This window comes from Eriocheir sinensis, chromosome 3, assembly GCF_024679095.1.
Source record: "Eriocheir sinensis breed Jianghai 21 chromosome 3, ASM2467909v1, whole genome shotgun sequence".
NCBI classification, from domain to species: Eukaryota; Metazoa; Arthropoda; class Malacostraca; order Decapoda; family Varunidae; genus Eriocheir; species Eriocheir sinensis.
This window is the reverse complement of record NC_066511.1, coordinates 9,129,997-9,157,496: the sequence shown is the minus strand read 5'-3', so window position 1 is coordinate 9,157,496 and position 27,500 is coordinate 9,129,997. Positions and strand designations below refer to the sequence as shown.

The 27,500-nt window shown below is 43.0% G+C and overlaps 1 protein-coding gene across 4 annotated transcripts in view; it reads right to left on the bottom strand.

The window, feature by feature from the left end:
• The window catches only part of LOC127004779 (uncharacterized), a 356,605-nt gene that overhangs the window by 314,205 nt on the left and 14,900 nt on the right, over positions 1-27,500 (bottom strand). The window lies entirely within an intron of this gene.

Here is a 27,500-nt window from a genome sequence, read left to right as displayed (position 1 = left end):
AGAAAGACAAGAAGAAAAGAAACTTGAAGCGGAAGAAACCGTCCACCAGAGGAATGAGAGAGAGAGAGAGAGAGAGAGAGAGAGAGAGAGAGAGAGAGAGAGAGAGAGAGAGAGAGAGAGAGAGAGAGAGAGAGCAAGGAAGGAAGGAAGGGGACCGACCCACAACGCTCCCTGAAATCAAATCCGAGCAGCACCAGCAGGAGGAGGAACTATCGTGACCTATCAATTGTGAGAGATCTTCGCGGGGCGCTGGCTAATTAACGCGCTGCAATACTGATTTGTCCTGCAGATACACGTGACAGCTGTTACAAGATACTCTGCGACGATAACGGCGACACACACACACACACACACACACACACACACACACACACACACACACACACACACACACACACACACACACACACACACACACACAAATAGACTCAGTTTTATGGCTTCCACGTTTCTTTCTCCCCTCACTGCGAGACCTTCCTATAGTCAGGAGGGGAAGAGGAGGGGAGGAGGAGGAGAAGGGGAGAAGATAGGGAGACGCTGAAAGAGGGAGCGAAAGAGAGAAAGACTGACAGACAGACAGACGGACGGACAGAATTTATGGAGAGCTGCGTGGGTAGAGAGAGAAGAGTCGAGTGAGAGGTGCAAGAGAAGGAATGGAATGGAAAGGAAAGATGGAAAAGAAAGAGGGAAAAGGGGAAGAGGAAGGGTGGAGAGAGGAAGAAATGTAAAGAGGATTTAAAAGGGAGAGGGTGGAAAAAGGGAAATGGCGAGGGGAGAGCGGAGGGAGAGCGAGAATAAATTAACTAAAATGACTGAACGATGAAAGTGAAAAAAATGAGATATGGGAACAGGACGAAAATGGAGGAACAGAAAAATAGACAATCATTCGTCCCACAAGTAGTAGAAGTAGTAGTAGTAGTAGTAGTAGTAGTGTTTTTGTTGTAGTATCCATTGTGGTTGCTGTTGTAAGTGTTTTTTGTGTTTATTAATGATGTTTTTGTCATAACTTGAATCTTTTGGTTGATGTTTTAATTACTCTTACAGCAATTATTTCCGTTGATACTATGGTGATTGATATTGATGTTATGTGTTGTAGTAATTGATATTGTGATGGTGGCGGTGGTGGTGGTGGTAGCGGTGGTGGTGGTGGTGGTGGTTCCTGTAATAATTGTTGTCTTTGATATTGTTGCTGCTGTTATTTCTGCTGCTGCTGCTAATGTTTAAAGCTACCGTTGTGTGTACACTGTTGTTGTTTTGTGTTGGTGGCGATGCTTTTATTGTCGCCATTGTTCACATTATTGTTACTCGAATATAAAAAGAGGAGGGGGAGGAGAAGGAGGAGGAACACAAAGAAACACAAAGGAAGAACAAACAACAGCAGACCTGATGGTCCTTTCGAGGCTGTTTGTGACAAGCTACACTAACTATCTAATCAAAGGTGGAAGATGAAGGACAGCAAAGGCGAAGGCTCCTCCCCACCCCCCCATCCCTCCAGCCAAAGCTGGCAGGAAAGGAAAAAGAACCATGTAGCATGGAAAAACTGCATGGGAATTATGTAGGAAAGAGGAAAGAGCTACCATTGCTGCTACCACTAACCGGGCGATAAAAATGGACAAGGACACCAGTATTCGAAAGAACTTAACGTTATTACGACAATGAGTAATATCTTAGTTGCTGGTTGGATTCAAAATACTTGTCGAATCTATTCTTGAAGGCCATAACTGAATTATTAACGACATCACAGGGAAGAGAATTCCAAACATTAACGACTCGATTGCAGAAGAAGTATTTGGCTTCGTGCGACGAGAATCGTTTACCACTTATCTTGAAATTGTTATTTCTTCTTGTTCTATTTAATGTATCAATTGTAATGTAATCTTCCGCATCAATATCACTGAATCCTTTAAACATTTTAAACCATTCTATTAGATCGCCTCGCATTCTTCGTTTTGATAGGCTGAATAAATTTACTTCTTTAAGCCTTTGTTCATAAGATAAATTTCTCAATCTAGGAATTATTTTTGTTACTCTCCGTTGAACCTGTTCTAACTTTTCTACGTCTTTTCTGTAAAACGGAGGACAAAACTGCACACAGTACTCTAGATGGGGTCGAACCAGCGAATTATACAGTTTTAATATTACTTTTTACGATTTATTATTAAAGACTCGTCCGATGAAGCCAACCAATTTGTTTGCGGTTTGGAGGAGGAGGAGGAAGAAGAAATGGAGGAAGAGGAACAGGAACAGTGGGAGGAGAGGAAAGAGGAGGAAAAGGAAATGGAAGAGAAAAAAAAGAGAAGGAGAAAGAGAATAAGGAGGAGGAGGAGGACGAGGACAAGGAGGATGACAGGTAGAAGAATGAGGAGGAGGATCAGGAAGAAGAAGAAGAAGAAGAAGAAGAAGAAGAAGAAGAAGAAGAAGAGGAGGAGGAGGAGGAAGAAGAGGAGGATCTGAGAACCCTGACAGCTGTAGAAAACCCTTGGGCAGCTGACGACACAGAATAACTGACAAGTGAAAACAGGATAAAACGAGAGAGAGAGAGAGAGAGAGAGAGAGAGAGAGAGAGAGAGGAGTGTGTGTGTGTGTGTGTGTGTGTGTGTGTGTGTGTGTGTGGTGTAGAAGGCAGTAACGGAGAAGTGAGGCCATACATATTCCCCTAAGACACAATCTCTCTCTCTCTCTCTCTCATACATACGTAAAAATAAATAAAAGACAAAAGGCAATAAATGGAAGCAAAAAAATAAAAAGAGGAAGCAAAGAAAGGGAAGGAAGAAAGAGAAACGGTCATATCTCACCCGAGCCAGAAGCGTCGGAAAAGGTAGGAGAGAAAAAGAACATCAACTAAGACAACAAAAAATAAAAGACAAAGTTGGATGGTGGAAAGAAATAAAACAAAACAAGGAAATACAATAAAACAAGAGCGAAATAAAACAAAACAAGGAAATACAATAAAAAAACAAGAGCAAAATAAAACAAAACAAGGAAATACAATAAAACAAGAGCAAAATAAAACAAAACAAGGAAATACAATAAAACAAGAGGAAAATAAAATAAAACAAGGAAATACAATAAAACAACAAGAGCAAAATAAAACAAAACAAGGAAATACAATAAAACAAGAGCAAAATAAAACAAAACAAGGAAATACAATAAAACAAGAGCAAAATAAAACAAAACAAGGAAATGCAATAAAACAAGAGCAAAATAAAATAAAACAAGGAAATACAATAAAACAACAGAGCAAAATAAAACAAAACAAGGAAATACAATAAAACAAGAGCAAAATAAAACAAAACAAGGAAATACAATAAAACAAGAGCAAAATAAAACAAAACAAGGAAATACAATAAAACAAGAGCAAAATAAAACAAAACAAGGAAATACAATAAAACAAGAGCAAAATAAAACTAAACAAGGAAATACAATAAAACAAGAGCAAAATAAAACAAAACAAGGAAATACAATAAAACAAGAGCAAACAAGGAAATACAATAAAACAACAGAGCAAAATAAAACAAAACAAGGAAATACAATAAAACAACAGAGCAAAATAAAACAAAACAAGGAAATACAATAAAACAAGAGCAAAATAAAACAAAACAAGGAAATACAATAAAACAAGAGGAAAATAAAACAAAACAAGGAAATACAATAAAACAATAGAGCAAAATAAAACGGAGCAATTATTTCAAAGGCGAGACATTGGCAACAAAAAACAAAAGGAAAAAACGTTAATACACACAATAAAGGCTCTAAAATTAACACAGAAAACGAGTTAAGATAATATATACACAAATTCCCTTTTAATCTACACAATAGGGAAGCATCATAAAACAACACGAGAAAATAACAAAACTCAAAAGCCAGAAACAAGACAAGCAAAAGAAAGTCATCGCTCAATTAAGTACAAAAGAACAAACAACAGAAAGCGTAAAAAAATGTACCCGAGTCAGCAATAAGAGCATAAAAAAAGCAACCTGCGTGTGCTTCCATAGACGAAGAAAATAACAAATCAACTCAAAAGCCAGAAACAAGACAAACAAGAAAGTCATCGGTCAATTAACCGCGAAAGAGTAGATAACAGAATGCCTAAAAAAAAGTATCCGAGTCAGCAATAAGAGCATAAAAAAAGCAACCTGCGTGTGCTTCCATAGACGAAGAAAATAACAAATCAACTCAAAAGCCTGAAACAAGACACACAAGAGAAAACCATTGCTCAATTAAGTGCAAAAGAACAAACAACAGAATGCGAGGAAAAAAAGAAGTATCCGAGTCAACAATGAGCGCAAGTACAACGCGGCGCGGGAACAGAAAGGGCGTAGAAAAACTGTTCCTGAGTCAACACGGAGCAGAAAGGAGCGGCGGGGTGCGTGCTAAGTGGCGGCGAGGCCAACTGGAGGGCGGGAACACAGATTACATTACTAAGATTTGAAATTATTAACATGCAAATCGTGGGGGTCATATGTTCTACCAACCGACTAACTATATGTCGTATGAGTCTTTACACACACTCACGCACACACATACACGCTTACACACACTCACTCACTCATACAAACACACACCCAAAACGCACAAGCACACTCACACTCACACTCACACACACACACACACACACACACACACACACACACACACACACACGTTAATCTTCCCCCAGCCAATTCATGACCCCCGTCCTCGCCCAAAAGAATTATATATGTAAGTCTCAGAAGATAATCCCGCGGAATAATGACGATCGCCTAAACTCTCATCCTCTTAACTACAGCCCGGGCCAAAAGTTATTCCGGGTATGAAAAGTAAATACATACGCGATAAAATCCATACGAAAGCTGCGCGGCCACAATAAAAGAGGATTATCCGGTTAAGTAAAAGAAGATAAGATTATAAACACAAAGATAATAAAAAATGAACACCTTGACAGTGACCTAAAACAGAGGCATGAATAGTTACGTTAAAAAAAAATTAAACATACGAGGTCAGAGAGCAGAGGCAACGTTAGTGGTGGTGGTGGTGGTGGGTGGCAGTGGTGGTGGTGGTGGTGGTTATGGTGGTGGCAGGGGTGGAGGGGTGGGGGGGGTGCGATTGCTGCAAATAATAATTGTAGTAGTAGTGGCTGTAGTAGTAATGGTAGTGGTTTTAGTAGTAGTAGTAGTAGTAGTAGTAGTAGTAGTAGTAGTAGTAGTGTTGAGGATTATAGTCTACTGAGAGTCAAAAGGTGTTAAGACTAGTGAAGGAGAATGGAAGAGTCAACACATACATGAACAGAAGGAAGGACTAGATATTGTGGTATGCATAGAAGTATACCTAATGAATAAGTGTATGTACGTATTTGGAGATGTGCATGTGTATGAGATGTGTACAAGAAGGGGTGTGTATATCCAAGGTGGGTATGAATAAAGGGATGCACGAATGATTAGATAAATGAATGAGTGAAATTAAAAGTAAAGGGATATACGATATACCTCTTTCTGCCCCCAAAGCTAACCGCCATCCTTTAGCCCTTGAGCCTGTGGTGGGTAAGAGCCCATTACCTTCCCCTGATTTCCCCAAGTACCCATTTATCCACCAGCCCAAAAGGAAGGATGGCCAGTTGTGTGAGCTGCACGCCGACTGCCGGGATGGAATTCCAACCATGACTCGCGGATTCGTAGCCAGGCATGCTAACAACTGTGCCGGGAAAGCGTGATGAATGAAAAGTCTGCGTAATATCTCCGGTAATCTCTCGTTGAAACTGTGACAACAATGAAGGTGAGGGTAAAAGGAAGATGGAGGGGTGATGATGATGGGGGGGAGAGAGAGAGAGAGAGAGAGAGAGAGAGAGAGAGAGAGAGAGAGAGAGAGAGAGAGAGAGAGAGAGAGAGAGAGAGAGAGAGAGAAACACACACACACACACACACACACACATTAAACCCTTCCTTTAAAACCTCGACCACGGCAACGAACAAAATAACCGTGCGAGTTAATCATTGTTTTCAAGCAAAATTAAATGGAACAAGGAACATTTTTCGAGGAGTTTCTTCTAAATGGGATGAAGGTGGCCATTACTGTCTTCCTCGCCGCAAATGAAAGGTGAGGGAGAGGAGCGAGAGGAAGAGAAGAGGAGAGGTGAGGCACAAAAACAAAAAAATAAAAGTAAGCCCGAGAAAGCCGCTCCCCGAACAAAATTATGTCGGCGAACCACCAAAACAAAACCGTAATGGGCAACAGAAATACGAGCAATACTGTGACCGTACTTGTTTTGCGGTTACCCTAAGCCCTGACTCTAGGAAAATTGCAGCCACTATCTACGCTGCCCGGCTGCTATACTATTATACTATGCGATACTGTACTGTGTTATTTGTTTGCTGCTGCTACCACATTACAAGCAAAAGAGGAGATGAAGAGGAAGAGGAGGATGAACAGGAAGACGAAAACGAAGACGACGAATACGAAGACGAAGAAGGAGAAAGAGAAGGAGAAGAAGAAGAAAACGAAAAAGACAAAGAAGGCGAGGAAAAAAACTAAAAAGAAAAGGAAGAAAACGAAGAACAAGGACAAGAACAAGAATGAAGATTAAAAGAAGTAAGAAAAAGGAAAAAAATTAAGAAAACCACCACCTCATCCAGCAAACTTTATCGAAGAAAGGTTCCGAGGAGCTGTGGTTGGTGCTCCGTTTCCTAAGTGGATGATAACTTTGGCTGAACGGAAAGTCAAGCTAACTTCCATTCTCTTTTTCTTTTCTTAGCGAGGTGCAAGAAAGCAGGTAGAGTTACGGTATTGGCATAACGCGGTTCCTTGAATGGACTTGATCCCGTATGAAAACCTTACACCAAAGAAAGGCAACAAAAAATAAATAAATGCTGCCCCTGAGAAAATCCACTTAAATACTTCCTTTTTTTTAATTATTTACAACGAAAAATTACACCAGAAATACACCAGAAATCCAGCAACAAAAATTCAAATGCAGCCCTGATAAAACCCACTGAAGTGTTTCCTTTTATAATATTTACAGCGAAAAAATACACCAGAAATACACAAAGAAAAAATCGGCAACAAAAAATCAAATACTTCCCTGATAAAAACCCACTTAAATATTTTCTCTTAAAAATATTACAAAGAAATATTTCCTCTTAAAATATTTACCACAAAACATACCACCAGAATTACACCAAAAATTCTAAAACAACAAAAAAATCAAATTCAGACCTAATAAAACCCACTTAAGTATTTCCTCTTACAAAAAATATGGCCGAGAAAAATGAAGCTGTAAATCACTCGGAATTTGGCGGACTCTTATATCTCCCCGCGCCTCCTCTCCTCTTCCAGGCTCGCCCCTCAATCATCCATGCCAGGCCCTGTCCACGTTAATTAAGGTTACCACGGCCACCTGGGAGAACGATCACACCGGTGGAGGCTGATGCTATTAGCTGCGAGGGCGGCAACAACATCATTTGGAAGTGCTTGTTGTTGTTGCTGGAGGCGGTGGTGGTCAGGGTGGTGGTGGTCAGGGTGGTGGTGGTCAGGGTGGTGGTGGTCAGGGTGGTGGTGGTCAGGGTGGTGGTGGTCAGGGTGGTGGTGGTCAGGGTGGTGGTGGTCAGGGTGGTGGTGGTCAGGATGGGGGTGGTCAGGGTGGTGGTGGTCAGGGTGGTGGTGGTCAGGGTGGTGGTGGTCAGGGTGGTGGTGGTCAGGGTGGTGGTGGTCAGGATGGTGGTGGTCAGGGTTTTAGTGTTGTTTCTGTTTCTTCAATGGCAGTAGTAATAGTTTGAGGAATAGGAGTAGTAGTTTTAGTAGTAGTGGTAGTAGTAAGAGGAGGAGTAGTAGTAGTAATAGTAGTAATGGTTATAGAAGGAAGAGGAGGAGGAGGAGGTGAACGAGGAGGAGGAAGACACTAGCAGTCGGTAGACACTAGAAGAAAAGACGTAAAAAAAAAAATAATAAAAAAAGTACCTAAACAAGACCCAGACAACAAAAACAAGAGAGTAAACAAAACCAAAGAGCAAACAATAAATTACTCGGTCAAGATGATAAAATCGATGATGCTCCTAATTACCGTAACGAACAAACAAGATACGTGAGTTGGCAGTTCCCGGGGCGCGTTGGGAGGCTGGTGCAAAGAGGCCATTCAGGCGGGTTACTTGCATCGCCGAGACACCTTGAGCGGTCACCGATTACCCGCGAACCCAATACTGTTAACGTAACTAGGCGGAGAGAGAGAGAGAGAGAGAGAGAGAGAGAGAGAGAGAGAGAGAGAGAGAGAGAGACTAGCAGAGAGAAAGAGAGACTAGCAGATGCAGATTATCATAAAAAACAGCATACTATTACCTACCTAAATACTACTATAAGAAAACATAGTAGTAGTAGTAGTAGTAGTAGTAGTAGTAGTAGTAGTAGTAGTAGTAGTAGTAGTGGTAGTAGTAGTAGTAGTAGTAGTAGAAGCAGCCATTTCTAGTTACAATGTTTTCCAGCGAATTATTCTTTACCTAGAGAACGAAAGCGAAAGGGCGGAAGAAAAAAAAACACTAATTCTCACTACTCCGATCATACCACTACCTCTCCACGTCTCTCCTCAACCCCAATTCAATTTGCCACCACCGCACGTCTCTCATTCCCACCTCCATCTTTCCTCCATCTATTTCCCCTCTCCCTCATCCCTCCACATTCTCACCTCAGTCTCACTCCATTACGTCTCTTATCTCTTAGTCTTTTCGTCGATTATAACCTTTACTTCCACTTCTACCGCCTCCCCTACATAGTTTAAAGGATCACTCTAACATTACGTTTTCTCACACATTCATTCCTCGTCTTTCCTACCCCATCTTCCTCCTCCCTCTCTCTTCTTGCTCTCTTCCTGTATTTCTTCTCCCTTCCTTAGTTCTTCATCCCCTGGTTATATTATTCGTTCATCCTTCCCAGCCGTCAGTTTTTCATTTTTTCTCTCTCTCCCTCTCTCCCTCTCTCTCTCTCCCTCTCTCTCTCTCTCTCTCTCTGACCTTCCTCATTAACCTTCTTCTACCTGGCTGATGGTATTCTCTCCCCATCTCTACCTCACTCTCATCTTTTACCTCCTCTTCCTACAACTCCTCCTCCTCCTCTTCTTTTTCCTCCACTTTCTCCTCGTCATCTCTTCCTCGACCCTTCCCCTTTTCCTCATCACATCTCTTCCTTGGTTCCCACGTTTCCCGTCCACACCATATTCTCTGGCACCATCCAATCTCTCTCTCTCTCTCTCTGTCTCTGTCTCTGTCTCTGTCTCTCTCTCTCTCTCTCTCTCTCTCTCTCTCTCTCTCTCTCTCCCCACACACACACACGCAAACACACCACCATCATCCATTCACCACCGCCACCCTCACCTCACCTTACCTCTACATCTTTACCTGTCCTTCCCTCACTCCCGCCACCCACCCTCACACCCACGAACTCACTCCCCCGCACACGAACACGTCAGCTAACAACATGCACCCCTTATCCTGCCGCCCTCTTAACACGGCAATACACATCACACCCCTCCTCCTCCTCCTCCTCCTCCTCCTGCCCCTCTCTCCCGTACCATCCGAAGCACACGCCTTTCCCCCCCTCCCTCCTGCTCCCCCGTCCGCCTCCACTCACTCCTTCTCCCGATAGAAATAGGTTCACCCGTGTATGTGCGCCCCTGCCCTCCCTCTTAGTATGCAATAAAGCGATGGAAAAGTGTTCAAGTAATGGTATTTATTCTATTTAGCGGAAACGGGAAGGAAGGAAAAGTGTTTGGCTGGTATTGAAAGGTATTGGTGATGGTGATAGTGGTGGTGGTGGTGGTGGTGGTGCCCCTAATGGAAGTTTTGAAGGTGAAGATGAAGGTAATACAAGACGGTAAAGATAAAAGATGGAGAACGAGGTATAGAATAAGTCTGAAAAACAGCTTCACCAGAATCAACACCTCTTTTGATTCTTTTTTCTTTTTTTTTTAGGAGCAGCGAGTAGCGGGCTTTCTTTTTATTATTGTTTCCTTTTTTTTGTGCCCTTGAGCTGTCTCCTTTGTTGTAAAAAAAAATCACAACCACAAAAACAACCAAAAAACAACCACAACCGCAATCAAAACAACCACAATCACAACAACCACAAAAGCAACCACAACCACAATAACACCAACACCACCACCACCACCACAACCACAACCACCACTAATAACAACAACAACGAAGAGGACGAACATGAGAAGTAAGAGGACCAGACACCGTCCAGCGTTACCATATTATCGTACTCAAAACATCGCATTTATCAGTTCCAGGGCCCAAAAATCTCCTACCCACACAGATAACGAGATTCCTGTTAAAGTTATCGTTGAAAGCGTTACTCATTGGTGTTTATTTGCGATAGCTGTGAGTCAGAAACCGGGAAATACAATGTGCTTCGTGGCTAAGTACGATAATTTGGTAACGCTGCAACGGAGGAGAAGGTCGGGCACGCGAACGGAAACGAAAGAAGAAGAAACAAATAAAGAAAAAGATGCCGAAGAGAAGAAACGCGCGGGAAAAAGAATGATAATGAACTTTCAAAACATTTTCCGCGAATTAGAATATTCATTTTTCCCAAACTCTTCGGTATTGGAAACGCAGGACCCCCAGCGGACGAGAAACGAACGGAACGGTAAATGGGAAATGCGAGTTGTTTTTTTAAGAGGCCATGAGAAACACATTACAGCCCCATCGAAACTTGCACCGAACAAACTCTAACATATGTCGATGATAAAAGTCGCTGTATGTGTTTCTGCATGTTTCTGTATGTCTCTGTCTGTCTCTCTCTCTATCTACTTCTGTATTTATTATTGTCTATTTCTGTCTCTGTTTCTGTTTGTTTCTTTTTCTGTTTGTCTCTGTCTCTGTTCTATCTTTGTTCGTCAGACTGTCCCTGTTTCTGCCTCTGTTTCTGTCTCTGTCTGTCTGTCTCTTTTTCTCTGTCTCTGCTTCTCTGTTTCTCTGTTTGTTTATGTCTCTGTTTCTCTGTCTCTGTTTCTCTGTCTCACTATTTCTGTGTCTCTATTTCTATGTCTCTGTTTCTCTTTCTCTATTTCTCTGTCTCTCTGTTTCTCTGTGTCTATGTTTGTTCCTGTCTCTCTGTTTCTCTGTGTCTGTTTCTGTCTGTTTCAGTTCATGTCTCTGTTTCTATCTGCAGCTATCTGTATCTATCTGTTTGTTCGTTTCTTTCTCTGTCTCTTTCTGTCTGTCTAAATTTGCCTCTATTTCCGTCTATTTCTATCTATTTCCGTCGAGTTCCATTTATTTCCATCTATTTCCGTCTAGCTCCATCTATTTCCATCTATTTCCGTCTAGTTCCATCTATTTCCGTCTAGTTCCATCGATTTTCGTCTATTTCCGTCTATTTCTGTCTGTTTCTGTTTCCATTTATTTATTTATTTCTATTTCTGTCTATTTGTCTATTTCTGTCTATTTCTCCCCCTTTGTTTTACTGTCACTGTCTGTGTAACTGTCTTTCTGTCTATGTGTGTGTCTATTTCTGTCTCTGTCTCTGTTTGTGTCTGTCCCTGTGTCTCTAGCGGGTGTGATAATCGCGTGAGGATTAATGAAACTGTAATAATTCCGTCTGAGGAGCCACTGCGCGCCGGCTGGGTCTGCTCGTAAGCCGCCTTTTGCTTGTCGCCGACACTGCCTTGTTTATGAAGTTTGCTAATGTCACACTGTTTGCTATTCTCTTTTTTTTGGGGGGGGAGGGGGAGAGTGAGGGGGGGCAGGGTGGTTTTCTTTTCCGTGGCGGTCTTTTGCCCTCATCATGACTGTGTGGGGTTGAAGGGGGAGAGGGGGAGGGGAGGTGTGTGTGTGTGTATGTGTGTGTGTGTGTGTGTGTGTGTGTGTGTGTGTGTGTGTGTGTGTGTGTGTGTGTGTGTGTGTGTGCGCGCGTCGCGGCCGGGTGAAGCGAGTGCAGGGCATGACCAAGCTCTCACCTTTATTAATACATTCCTTAAAGACGATGTTTGGTGGGTCACATGGGAGCGCGCGAAGCAGGAAGAGAGGCTGCAAGACAATGGCGTGCATGCGCGCACACACACACACACACACACACACACACACACACACACACACACACTGACAGACCGGAGATGCCCTTTCATTTAGATAGATGCCACGTTCTTAATTAAGTTGGAACAAAATGATAAGACGTTCGATTATCAAAGTGTGGCGTGAAACTCAGAAGCGTTCAGTGTGTCAAAAACCTAGGTGTCAAATTCTCTCTGCAATGTACTGCCGCAACAAATAAAACTAACAGAATGCTGGACTTCATTGAGAGAAACTTCTCATTCAAGACTTAAGATGTAATACTTCCAATGCCCAATAGATTTGTCAGACCTCATTTAAAATATTTAGCACAGTTTTGGTCTCCCCATCACGCGAAGGGCTTTCCTAAATAAGGTGTTCAACGCCGGGCAACAAAAATGCTCTCTTCCTTGCGAAACAAACCGTTCGACGAAAGGCTCTCATCACTTCACCCGTTCTCCCTTGAGAAACGTCGCCTCCGAGGAAAACTGATCGAATGTTTCAAAATACTCAATGGTTTTACGAATGTGGACAAATCCAAATTGTTTATGATCGATGACACATTTCAAACGAGAATTAATGGCACAAAACTTGGCACAAAACTTAAGTGTTAACGAATAAAATCAGACTGCACGAAATTTTTCTTCACCAACGTTGCAGAATTACATAAAATTACATAGATATCCAGAGCACACAGGCCCTAAGGCCCAAACTAGTTGGTCTGTCCTAAACCTAAGTGACAGTTGTTATGCGGCCACCATGACGTTGAAACTGACCTAGTGAATATTGAGATGGAGGAGATAGCGGTCAAGATTATTCTTAAAAGATGCAATCGAGTTACACTGTAGGCTACCACTGATGGTGGTAATCTGTTCCAATCTCGAACGACAGCATTAGTGAAGAAGAATTTTGTGCAATCTGAATGAACTTGTCTACATTTGAGTTTAGCGCCATTATTTCTCGTTCGCGTCGAATCATCCATCACAAACAGCTTGGTCGGATCCACGTTGGTAAAACCGTTAAGTATTTTAAAGCACTCGATCAGTTTTCCTCTTAAGCGGCGTTTTTCAAGAAAAAAAAGGTTTAGATGTGACAGCTTTTCCCCGTAGGGTTTGTTTCGTAATGAAGGAATTATCTTGGTTGCTCTATGCTGAACCCTTTCTAATTTAGCAATGTCTTTCGCATGGTGGGGAGACCAAAACTGCACGACATGCTCCAAATGAGGTCTGACGAAACTATTATACAAAGGTAGTATAACATCTTTATTCTTGAATGAAAATTTTTTCTTAATCAAACCGATCTTCCTGTTTGCTTTTTTTTAACGGACTCGTTGCACTGCTGGGAAAACTTGAGGTTAGACGCGACTGTGATGCCAAGATCTTTGACCGAGTGAACGCCTTTAACTTTAACGCCGCACATTTCATAGTCCTTCTTTATATTTCTGGATCCAACCCGCAGAATCTGGCACTTGTTTATATTAAAAGGCATTTCCCATTTTACTGACCAATCTGATATTTTACGCAAATCTTCTTGTAGGCTCCGCCTGTCACATTCCGTAAGTACCGCATTGCCGATTTTCGTGTCGTCCGCAAATTTACTAATGAAATTATTGAGACCAAGGTCAATGTCGTTGATGTAAATGACGAAGAGAACGGGTCCCAGGACAGAGCCTTGGGGGACACCACTAGTGACTGGCATCCACTCAGAGGTCACTCCATTTATTACAACTCTTTGCTTTCTATTGCTTAGCCAGTACTTGGGCCATTCGTGAAGCTTACCCCCGATGCCTATTTCCTTGATTTTATGAAGCGACTTGTAGTGTGGGACTTTATCAAACGCCTTCTGGAAGTCCAAATAAATAATATCAAGTGATTTAGAAACATCATAGACTGCAAAAAGCTCGTTATAGAACGTTAATAGATTCGACAAACAAGATCTGTTGTTACGGAAACCATGTTGCGAGTCCAGGATTAGCGAATTACACTCTAGGTAGTTAACTACTTTATCTCGAATAATTGTCTCAAGTAATTTACCAATAATTGAAGTTAACCTGATTGGCCTGTAATTATACGGTAATTTTCGGTCACCTTTTCTTTTAATGGGTGTTACGTTAGCCATTTTCCAATCACTAGGAATGATACCATGGTGCAAACACATATTAAACAGCATTGCTAAAGGTCTGAGTATCGGTTTTCTCTTGCCTATATAACAAGCTTGTCTTTTGGAGAGCAAGTTTGATTTCATTATTAAACCACTTTTCGGCGCTTTTCACAAGATTGCACGGATTTATTTTGTTCAGTTAGTAATCGAGCTTTAAAGTCTTGCCAAGATTCTTCGACGTCGATGTTGGATACTAATTGAAAGTTCGTTAATGACTGTCTTATTCTTTCAAAATCCGCTCTTTTAAAATTGGGAACCAATATCTTATTCTCTGCAATCCTTGTTTGAGCTCTTATTGTCGAGACGCACCAGTCTATGATCGCATGATCCGAGGTGTTCGCCAACGCTAACATTGTCAACTAAGTTCTCTTGGGTTACTAATACAAGATCAAGAATATTATTATCGCGCGTTGGTTCACTAACCATATTGCTTAAGCAGTTACGTATTTTCAACGAAGTCTAGCATCCTGTGCGATTCCCTCTTGGATCCCGTGAGTGTCTGCCAGTCTATATGCAGTAAATTAAAATCGCCCAAAATCAATGCATCACTGTTTCGGAGAGTTCTTTGCAAAACGCTATACATTATTTCATCATCCTCGCGTGATTGGCCTGGAGGCCTGTAAGTGACGGATATGTTGATTTTAAATTGATCGGTATTTGTACTCACGCTCACGTGTTCTACATTACTGTCCTTTGGTGTTTATCAACGGGCTGTAAGCTACTTTTGACGTAAAGAGCCACTCCTCCACCTCTACGATTAACTCGGTCTTTATTGAAAAATATAAAGTTATCTATATTATATTCAGAAATTAAGTCATTATTAGCGGTGTCAATAAATGTTTCAGTTACGGCAATTACATCAAAGTCCTCTGTTTTAGTTAGGCACTGCAATTCATCGATCTTATTTCTCAAGCCTCGAGCGTTAAAGCTAAGAACCCTTAAATTGTCTTTTGTTATAACTCGAGAATCGGAGTTGTTAGTTGTTTTACGATTTAGTGAAGTGGTGGCCGCATGACAACTATTTATATTTAAGTGGACGGGGTGTGAACGCGCGACTCGTATTTTGCTCTAAAGTCTCGAACAGCGCCGTGAAGCAGCCTCCCAAATCTTGCCGCTCCGTGTGCAGACAAATGGAGTCCATCTTTCTGACATAGACTCCTCATGCCATAAAATTGGTCCCAAAAGTTTACGTAGCCGACGTCCATTTCCCTGTAAGGAGTTTGAAGTCTGTTATTTAGACTAAAGGCCTTACTGTAAAAGACCGAAGCAGCCGACATTCTGGGGAGAACACCTGAAATGATAACATTATTTGATTTAGTCTTGTACTGCTGGATAAGTCTACGGTACTTCTCCAGCAGTTCCTCAGACCGGACATTGCAGACATCATTGTCGAGCGAGAATGGAATAGACTCCCACTTTCAGTGGTCCAGTGCAACACGATTGTTTAAGTTAATAGCATGTCCCACCGACAACTCCTTCAACCTGTATATTATGTATCGTCTCCGCCAATTCTTCTCCCCCAAACACATGATTTCTATATACAAACGCCCTCGTATGGAGTATGCATGTCATGTGTGGGGGGGCTCCACACAGAGTCTAAGGCTCTTCGTCTCATCAGCTCCCCTCCTCTTGCTGACAATCTTCTACCTCTTAAATTCCGCCGTCATGTTGCCTCTCTATCTATCTTCTATCGATATTTTCATGCTAACTGCTCTTCTGAACTTTCTAACTGCATGCCTACCCCCCCTCCCGCGGCCCCGTTGCATTCGACTTTCAACTCTAGCTCATCCCTATACTGTCCAAACCCCTTATGCAAGAGTTAACCAGCATCTTCACTCTTTCATCCCTTGCACTGGTAAACTCTGGAATAGCCTCCCTTCGTCTGTATCTCCTCCTGCCTATAACTTGATCTCTTTCAAGAAGAGTGTATCAGGACACCTCTCCACCCGAAATTGACCTCGCTTATGGCCACTCTTTACTTCTCACTTTTATGGGAGCAGCGATTAGCGGGCTTTTTTTCTACACTTTCTTTTTTTTTACAGAAAAAGAGACAGTTCAAGGGCGTGAAAAAAAAATAATGAAAAAAAAAGCCCGCTACTTATTGCTCCTGAATTGAGTACAGAGGAGTGGCCAAAAAGAGAGGTCAATTTCGGGAGGAGAGATGTCCTGATACCCTCCTCTTGAAAGTGTTCAAGTCGTAGGCAGGAGGAAATACAGATGAAGGAAGATTGTTCCAGAGTTTACCAGCGTGAGGGATGAAAGAGTGAAGATGCTGGTTAACTCTTGCATAAGCTGTTTGGACAGTATAGGGATGAGCTTGATTAGAAAGTCGTGTGAGGTGAGGCCGTGGGAGGGGGGGAGGCATGCAGTTAGCAAGATAGTTAGATAGAAGGTTAGAAGTGGAAAGGTGCTTTTGAATCTTCCGGATAAGGATTGATTCAAAAGCTTTAGAAGTTTAGATAGACAGGAAAGTAAAGCTATAGGGCAGTAGTTTGAGGGATTGGAACGGTCACTCTTCTTTAGTACAGGCTGTACAAAGGCGTACTTCCAGCAGGAAGGAAAGGCAGAGACGAAAGAGTTTGACCAGGCACGGAAGCACAGTTTTTATGGACAATAGGAGGCACTCCATCAGGTCCATAAGCTTTCTGAGAGTTGAGGCCAGAGAGGGCATAGAAAACATCATTATGAAGAATCATAAAAACAGGCATAAAGGAGTCAGAGGGGGGATGAGTAGGAGGAATATGCCCAGAATCGTCCAGGGTGGAGTTCTTACAGACACACCCCATCCCCCTTGCTCAAGGGGTGACAATAACCGCTCCTTGTCAGAGTAAAATTCTCGGCCTGAGTGGTGTGTGTGTGTGTGTGTGTATACACACACAAACACACATACAACCCACACCTACACACATACATATTCTCATAATATACATATATACACATACATATATTCAAATATATACACATTATATGTATATCATCGTCAGGATTAGGTAAGTCGCAAGCGCGTCTATTTGTTATGTGTCATCTGCTGGACGGCTTCCACTTATATTTATTTTATATCAATTATTTCCCACTCTGTCGCTTTTTGCCCAATTTTCCTCTCTGCTACATATGTGCCCCGACCATTGGTACTGCAGGCAAGCAAGCCTTTGATAGCTCGAAGCGCTCATCCTCAGCAAAGCAAAAAACATTTTAACAAAATTGCCAACAACAAGTATAGGGATGATACTGAAGGGGAAACTGTCCGAGGCTTTTTCCCCTTGAATCCACGCACGCACACACACACAGTCTGACAAAAATGCCATACAAGGTGGACACAACGTCCAGTTCCTAAAATGGACCCGGCAGCGCAGACACCAAGACCAAAGGAGTTAAAGGAGCACTGGTGTCGCTGGAGTTCCCGCTGCAGACACTGGCGGCCGGGGAGGCGGGCTGGGCAGGGCAGGATACGGGAGGGACAGGGCCGTAGGAGCGGCAGCCTTGTGAAACAATGATCAGAGGGAGGACACACGATTCAGGCGAGTGACAAACTGGATGGCTGTCTGAGCGGGAGGAGAATCAGTTTTAGTGGAGAACGCTCCGCTTAAGCACGAAATCACGGCCTGTAATGGTATATTGACGCTTAAGGTCGGTGACTCAGCATTACAAACGGCTGTCACTAACGTCATCGCATGCCAGATCAATAATTCCTACTTGGGGTTGGCGCAGCATTTGCGTATGGACGTTCCCCCGGAAGTCGATCCTACTTTCCGGGTTGTCTTTGTGGGAGAAGGCAAAACTGTGCATATACCATGACGTCAGTAGTGTCTGTGCAGGAAAGTAACTTGTTGAGGATGCTCAGAGGAGGACTTCAAAATCGAGTCAGTGTATGGGTCAAGCAACACGAAATCCCTCCCCCCCTCCGACGTGTGCCACTATTAACACCAATTTTAAAAGCTTGCGAAAGGAAAATTATATCGGTGGCTCGTCCACGTAGCTCTCCCCCGTGATGTTGAGTGACAAGCGACAGGCCACTCTTCGCCATACATTGCCTCATATTGCTTCAACACTACTGAGCTTTCAACGTAATTCGTTTCTTTGTAGATGAAGCTTTTAGCGTTTTTTTTTTTTTCATGCACTTGAATTACTTCCTTCAATGTAAAAAGAAAAAAAAGGTTAAGGAAAAGCTATCATTCTTACAAGATTTCCACCATAGTAACTTAAACCTACGTATTGTTTCCAGACTGAAGGCGAAATTTTTGTCTCGAATTCAGACTGGAAGCAGTATTCCTTTTCTTCTCAGCCATCCTTTTATTCTCTTTACACTGCACTTTACAGCTCTCCTTTATTATATTCCTCAGAAAGAATTCCCATTTTTCCCTCATCGCTGAAACCTTTTTTGCTTTTGGCATATTATACTCGCACAATGAATATCTGCGGCTTGTTCTTTCTTCCTAAAATACTTCCGATCATCTCGTTTACTCTTTTTTTCTTCCCTCACTCTCCACAACACACTCAGACATAAACAAAGGCTTTATTTATCCCTGGACTGCAGTACGGATTTCACGAAGAGGGGTAAGTTCGCACACGCACGCAAGCACACACGCACACACACACACTAAAATGAGGACAGTATACGCGGCGGCTCTTCCCTTAAATTCTCTTCACCCGACAGTCACCTTGAAATTTCCAGCTTCTCGCTCTCTCATCTCCCTTTCCTAAACTGTCCCCCATCTCCTGCTGCTCTGTGATAGTGAATGCCGTGCTGTCTTCAAAGGCGTCTTCCTCTTAACCCATTCCATTAAGTTCCCAGATGGATACTTCTACTACTACCACCACTACCACTACTACTACTACTACTACTACTACTACTACCACTACTACTACTACTACTACTGCTACTGCTATCACCTCCTCCTTCTCCTTCTAAACGTCTATGCTGTCCTCTTCTCTCGTGCTATCCCCCTCAATACAAGTAAATTCAACGATATTTTCTGTCCTCTCTCTCTTTCTCTCCACTCAACAAAAGAAAGAGATTTACCCTTTTGATCCAATGCCATGCTCCACTAACTTTATTTTATAGCGCTATTCTCCATAATGCTAAATTCCACGAACCTGCCTCCCTATTCCTTCCACATTATGCACAAGGAAAAGGAAAAAGAAAAGGAAATAAGGTCACCTCCCAAATCGTAATCGCTTTTGGACTTTCAATTTTCCAGAGCGGCGCCAGAGATTTTTCATTCGAGCTCATCCTTTGGTCTGCCTCAATTTGTGTATATAAATAAGAATGAGAGAGGAAGGGAGGAGAAAGGCCAGCCCGAGAGAGAGAGAGAACCAGAACAAGGACGGGATGAAGCGACGGGACTCCACCACAGGAACACTCTCTGACCCATTCAAATACAAATACGTGTTTGTAAAGGTGGTCATCATTGCACCATTAAGACAACAATGAACATGTGCAGCTTTAGAAAATACATCACACATTACTGACCACAAATAAACGCTGCGCTTTACCACCGCTCTCGTTCGTGTACCTAAAAATAAAACCTCTTTCTTCTACCCAATCTCTTTCTTTACACATCCCTGCTCCTTACCCGCCCTTTGTCCAACTGCTTAATGCAAGAGACAAGCAGGGACACTGTTTTTGCACATATATTTTTACGTTACTAAAGAGAAAAGGTGATATTTTTCAAACATCTACGTCTCAAAAACGAGAATATCCACAAAAACCCGAACGATAATGCAAGAGTTAGTCAGTGCCACCATTCTCTCACATATACCGCAACCTTACTACAGAGGGGAGTTAACAGTGTTCATACATCTAGTACGCCTGAGAGAGAAGCATCTGCACAAACTCCCGAACGATATTGCAAGAGTTGGCCAGTACCGCCATTCTCTCACATATACCGCAACCTTCCTACAGAGATGAGACGACGGTGTTCAAGCCATTTACCACCGACCTCCGAACCAATAAACTACACACATGCCTCGGGTTTTCTCTTGGAGGTAGCGACGCGGCGATATCTTACGTGGCTAATTCAGGTATTCATCGCATAAATTCACTCCAGTCGATATTACGGTTGGTTTATCGAAAAGGGATTGCGCTTGCTTCCTTCCCTCCTCTACTTCCTTCTAACTCCGGAACGCCCCTGCCTGAACTGACTCCCTTGCTATTGTAGTGAATCGTAGGGCGTTTCATCGCTGTTTTCACGGAGAATTACAACATGCGGAAGGACTGTTCGGTTCGGTTTATTGCGCTGCTTTATTCAGTCATGCTTTGATGAGGGAATTAGAGAGAGAGAGAGAGAGAGAGAGAGAGAGAGAGAGAGAGAGAGAGAGAGAGAGAGAGAGAGAGAGAGAGAGAGAGAGAGAGAGAGAGAGAGAGAGAGAGAGAGAGAGAGAGAGAGAGAGAGAGAGAGAGAGAGAGAGAGAATGTAGCCTGATAGAAGTGGATTATAGACAGAAAAATATAGACGAGCAGACAGCAAGAGATAAAGGCAGACAGACAGATGGAGAGACAGACTGACAGAAAAAGAAAGGCAAAGCAACAAAAAATACCGGCACAGACGAGTAATCCGATGCAGGCAACGACGGACAGACGGGCAACACACACACACACACACACACACACACACACACACACACACACACACACACACACACACACACTGACAATAATAATAATGAAAAAAATAATAATAACACAGATTGATAAGCATGCATAATTTGAATTTCAAGCTTTAATACGAGTTACTAACAGGCAATACGTATGGACTATTTTGAACGCATCTACCTCTGCTCCACTGCACATTGCCTAACTCTGAGGAAATGCGGAGTCCCGGTACACATGCGTCTCCGCCTTCACACGTACGAATATAAATCAAATGGAAGCTGCAGGACGTTCTTCAATTCGTAGGTTCACGTATACCTGTAGCCTCGGAGCTGTACACTTATTGCTCGCAGTGAAATAAAAATACGAGGCGAACAAACGGCCCGCTTCGCCTCGGGCTCAGTTGTATTATTATGGAACACGAGATTATTCATCCACAGCATCGGCGTGTCTGTGTCTGTCTGTTGTTATTCGTCTGTGCGCCCGGACCCACCACTGTCTCCCTTCGAAGTAATAAGGTATCAGCTTTATCGCGTTTCCCTGACCGGCTTTGGGTTCCATTATCATTATCAGTAAATGGGAGACACTTGAACCGCGCTGCATCCCAAATGTTCTCCTACCGGGGATCTGTTTACACACACACACACACACACACACACACACGAAAGCGCGTGCGCATACACGCATAAAAGAATAAATAAATAAATAAATAAATAAATAAATGTGTGTAGTTTTTACTCAGAGAGAGAGAGAGAGAGAGAGAGAGAGAGAGAGAGAGAGAGAGAGAGAGAGAGAGAGAGAGAGAGAGAGAGAGAGAGAGAGAGAGAGAGAGAGAGAGAGAGAGAGAGAGAGAGAGAGAGAGACAGACAGACAGACAGACAGAGAGACAGACAGACAGACAGACAGACAGACAGACAGACAGACAGACAGACAGATAGACAGACAGGCAGACAGAGACACAGACAGACAGACACAGACAGACACAGACGTTGAGAAAATCAGACACAGACAGATAGACAGATAGACGGCATAGAAAATTGCAGCAGTGAAAGGAAGTGAGACTGGGGACGGTAAAGCCGAAATATACGACAGAAGCGAGTGAAGAGAACAAAGGCTGCGGCGATGGAGGTGGTGGGATTAACGGGAGACTGCAGCGGCGAGGAGTTAATAGTAATAATAACAATAACACTTACAGGAAATACAATAATAATAATAATAATAATAATAATAATAATAATAATAATAATAATAATAATAATAATAATAATAATAATAATAATAATAATAATAATAATAATAATAATAATAAAAACGATAACGAGTACTGCTTCTCTTCTCTACACGTAGTTTCTCTCTTCCTGTCACATAAATATTAATACTGATCATTACGTGGAGGAGAATGCGGCATGTGAAGCCCTCTACGGAAGCCCTCGGTGGCGCAGAGAGGCAGCCACGCAGTTCACTAATCCGTACACACACACACACACACACACACACACACACACACACACACATTATGAGCTCGTGGATTCTGTTCGCCTTCCTCTCCCACACACGCCCAAGTCTTGACAAGGAGGATTAGTATACTGTTGTGTTGCACAGTTATGTTGCAAGGGAACTTCACGTCAGCGCTCCATCACACACACACACACACACACACACACACACACACACACACACACACACACACGTCAAAGAGCGTGTAATCACCCTCACCCCGGGCACCACAGCCCCCCCACCGTCCCCCACCCCGCCACCGGTAGCTGCAGGGGTGGCGGGCGAATAATCGAATCTCGCCTCCCCAAACCCACTCGCTGTTGTTTTCAAAATACACTTTTTGCTGTGTTCATGCTGTTCCCACCCAGATGCGCAGCCTTCCAGTTGAGTTACCGTGGGCGTTCCTCCTTTCTGTGGCTGACAGCGCCTGTCTCTCTTACTCCCCCATGCAGCTGCCAACGCCACTTAGGGGGCTGAGTGGCTCGGATCCTCAAGAAAAATTGCCCACGATCCGGGAGGTCCTACGCGTCGTGGCTCACATTTCCGAGAGCCCCAGAAAGGTCTTCGTGATGACAACTAAGTTACCTTCACGTGCTGGGCATAACCTCACTCCAGCCTTTCCTAGGTCGTAAAAATTGTATCGAAAGGAACACACCACACATCTTGAAACAGAGCCGCAAGTTAATTAAGGTAGGCATTATCTAAAAACAGAGAAGTGTTATGAAAAGTCGCTCTATCTCGAAGGAGAAAGTCATTGTGTCTAATGGTGACGGGCCAATGGCGGGTCGATAAATGAGTACCGGAGAAAATAAACTGAGTAGGCCTAACCCAAGCGGCTCACGGTCGGCTGCCTGTCGCCGAGTAACACGTCCCCGCTCACTCCGGGCCACAAAGGCCGACGCGACGAAGACCTCCTCGGTAATGAGCAGCTTGCTAGACGCTCCTTAGCTATCCTTTCCACGTTTATAGAAAGTAGGCACTGTGGCCCGAAAATTGCCTTTACTGAGTACTACTACTGTGAATCTGTCTGTGAAGGCCGAGTTCATCACTTCAAAACGAGTTCATAGTGCAAAACAATCAATCCATCAAATATCAGCCAAGAAAGAGGTAAATGAAAGTGACAAATATACCTTTACCGTCTGCCCCAAGAATGAAGTAACTATTAAAACCATACAACTTATCATTAGAATCCAGCTAACTCTGAACCCCATTCGAGACTTGCTCTGTGCCATTATCTCTTCCCCTAACAGCGACCTGCACACCCACAAACAATTTCGACCTAACATCCTGAGCGAATGCCAACATCAAAACCCATTACTACTCCTATTATTCAGCGTCACTACAGCACGGCCTTGACGGACGAGAAACTGCGAAAACGTACGCTATTCGCTTCTCTATCCCCGCTCCCCTACAAAAAGATATTAAAAGAGTGAATAACTGTTGTCGAGTTTCTCATAACCATATAGCTTTTGCAATTATCATGAGACTTGCGCCACATAAAAAAATAATTGTTGTCGAGTTTCTCATAACCATATAGCTTTTGCAGTTATCATGAGACTTGCGCCTCATAAAAAAATAATTGTTTTCGAGTTTCTCATAACCATATAGCTTTTGCAGTTATCATGAGACTTGCGCCTCATAAAAAAATAATTGTTTTCGAGTTTCTCATAACCATATAGCTTTTGCAGTTATCATGAGATTTGCGCCACATAAAAAAGTTTCTCGTGACATTTCTTCTCTTATTCCCGCCGCCGCTCCCCCTTACCAACACGAGTCTGCCATTGAAACACACAGACTCACGGACACTCGCATTCCTTCCTTTCACGCATAGCTGCTGCACCTCGTCGTGAGCCACTATATCGACCCTTCCCTTACTCAGTCTTTTGGCAACTTCATGTCCTGACTTTCGATACTCATTAAAAGTTTCGTACTTAGGCAACTTTCCTTACTAGGGCTATCAATTCCTTACAGGGGCTATTAATTCCTTACTAGGGCTATTAATTCCTTACTAGGGCTATTAATTCCTTACTTCCCGTGAACACAATGATGGCTGTCGAATATTTACTCCGCCTTTCACGCCCTTGACTCACCATTCAACTCTCGACAAATTCTGAACAGCACTTTCCCGCCTCCACGACCGTACCCAACACGTGTAATGGTCTCTTATCCGCTCCCCGACTACTGATCTCTTACAGCTATCTTTTTGTTTTCAAGAGCATTTGCTTCAGGATACTCGGGACAAGTTTCCACAATCAAATACCAGTAATAAGAGAAAAAACAATACTGTCCATTTCCGTATCTTATGTATATCTCGCATAAACTGTAAGTGGATCATACTTGAAAGAGTAACGAAATCTCTTTAACTAAACTTTAATACGAGTTAAACAGACCTCACCCCATTAAACATGAGCATCTTTTCAGAGTACCGTACAATAAAGAAGTATTTTATGAACATACGCCTAAAGACTGCAAGCTTTCACAATATCAAACCAACACGCCTCCCGCATTATTTTGGCGAACGTTTGATGTGTTGCGTGATTTTACCAGCCTAAGCATGTCAGCGTTCCCCCGACACTTGACAATGATGTGCTTTCAAAGGCTCGCCATGGACGCCGCCGCCGCAGCCCTGCCAGTGACGTGCTCCGTGACTGCCTGGTGTGTGCTTCATCGTCGCGTCGTCGTTTAGCATCTTTACAACAGGGGCAACTCCTTACCCGGCAGCCCGCACGTTTGAGAGCCTCGTAAAGAGACAAGACCACCGCAGACACGCTCATGGGACTCCACCTTCAGGTACACAAACTGTCATCAACCGCCTCCTCTTCCTTCTTTTCCTCCTCCTCCTCCTCCTCCTTCCACTCTGGCAACAATATGTGCAGCCGGTAGGTAAACGCTTTATTTCAAGAATTCCTCTTTCTCGATTACCTCAGCTCCTCCCTCTGATGGTGTGATGGGTGTGATGGTGTGATGGGAATGACTGTATTCTTGTTTATTACTCGGGCAAGAACAACAGTGGCTCTTGCAACGACCTCGGGGTGTGTGGGTGTGTGTGTGTGTGTGTGTGTGTGTGTGTGTGTGTGTGTGTGTGTGTGTGTGTGTGTGTTTGTGTTAATCTGTGGGTGGGTGAGTGGGTGGGTGGATGGACAGTGCATGCAAGATTGTTTTCACTGGCAATATGCAGTAAAGATATGTTTTGGAATGAATTTTGGAGGCGCTACTGTTTTTTTTTTTTTTTTTTTTTTTTTCACTTGTTCACGGGGTCCCTGGGCTTACTGCTGGTGGCCGGATATACTAAGGACGCATTTTAATAGCGCCACCTTTTGAGGCTCTTGCTACACTGTCGATGGATAACTTGGTGATTTACGGCCCCTCGACGACACTCATGATGTAGTCGGTCATTGCCTCGGAGTGAACAGACCTCATGTCATGTACCATCATGCGCTAACATCACACTGTGTGACAACCTTAACTCTTGGGCTCATGGTGTAGAAAACATGGGCGCAACTACGAATAAAATGAAAAGGTAATAAATCGAAAGAATGCTGCTGCATCACACAAGAAAAAAAATCACAATTTGATAATTTTCTGTTTTAAAGGTTAACATAAATTCATATTTTGACATCCTATTATGTAAAAACTTAAAAATGCAGTTTGTTTTTACTGGACGACTCTTGCTAAAGCCGCTCTCATTATATATACCGCGCAGGAGGCGGCGACCTAAACTTAAATGTTTTATTAAAATTCAGGCAGCAGAACAAATGTATTTTATGTGTAGACAAAACTGAAGCCAGGAAAATACATTCTCCTTCCTTTCCGCTTTCTTCTCGCAGAAATCCTAACGCTTTCCCGTCCTGCCCCCCCCCCCCTGCCCCCTGGACCCCCAGCCTCTTTATTCAACGCTTACCATTTTCAAAGACCACATCTTTCTTTCTCTTTCTTTTCTTTTCTTTCGCGTTTGTGCACGCGCGTGCGCAGCTAAGGCGTGTGAGAGAGTGGGTGAGTGAAGGGGGCACTAGTAGAATGGATGTGAATACTGGAAGATGAGCAGGGAGTTTGGAGAGAGAGAGAGAGAGAGAGAGAGAGAGAGAGAGAGAGAGAGAGAGAGAGAGAGAGAGAGAGAGAGAGAGAGAGAGAGAGAGAGAGAGAGAGAGAGAGAGAGAGAGTGAGAGAGAGAGAGAGAGAGAGAGAGAGAGAGAGAGAGAGAGAGAGAGAGAGAGAGAGAGAGAGAGAGAGAGAGAGAGAGAGAGAGAGAGAGAGAGAGAGAGAGAGAGAGAGAGAGAGAGAGAGAGAGAGAGAGAGAGAGAGAGAGAGGGGGGGGGGAGGGGGGGGGGAATGGTAGAGTGCGTGCGGGAGGAGGCGGATTATTGGGCCGTTCTGTCTTGGCGCCGCAACTGAGGGGAAGGAAGCGGAACAAAGGTTCTGTTTTCGGCTGGAGGTCTCAGTGATATATGCAATTCGTCAGCTACATTAAAACTCGAGGCTTTTTCTTCTTAATAACATTTGGCTCCTCGTGGACGTTGCAATAGATCACCCGTAGCCAGGTTATGCTTGCAGCTTTACGGTGATCGAGCACGGAGGCACGGAGAGAAACACCCAAAAACTCAGGTCGCAAAGGCTTGATGGACCAGAGGAGGAGTTATCCGTAAAGTCACTCAATGAATGAGCTTATTGTGTGGCATTACATGACTACAGCACACCTCTACTTCACTCTCTAATGATACCGAAGGAAAATATCTTATTCTATCTTTATATATAGGAGAGACCAGGTCTAGTTATTACCATTTTTAGCATTTTTGCTGCCAATGAAAAACTACACACGGTGATTTAAAAAAAAAATCCTACTGCTGAAAGTTCAGTGTCTATTATAGTAAACATTAAACAGAAACATAGTATGTTTTTTTTTTTCATTCTTGCGAAATATATAGAGTTAAATCATTGAATGTAACTTGCCCCATAAGAGGAGCATGTGTTAAAGACCCTGGGGAAATTATTACAAATATAAAACGAAGAAAGACTTATTAGAAACAGCAGTCAGCAATTCAAAAAGGGATAACTTATAAACAGAACAGAACTTGCTCAATATTAATAATGATCAATAACAAATGCCTATCCATCGTCCTTCAAGATGGACCAGAATTTGTCACTCATTTTTTATTTAACATCAGAATCACAGAGAGGTATACAGAACAATCATTACCATTTGTGTATTCATCATGGCACCATTCTTTGCATTCTACACCTTGTAA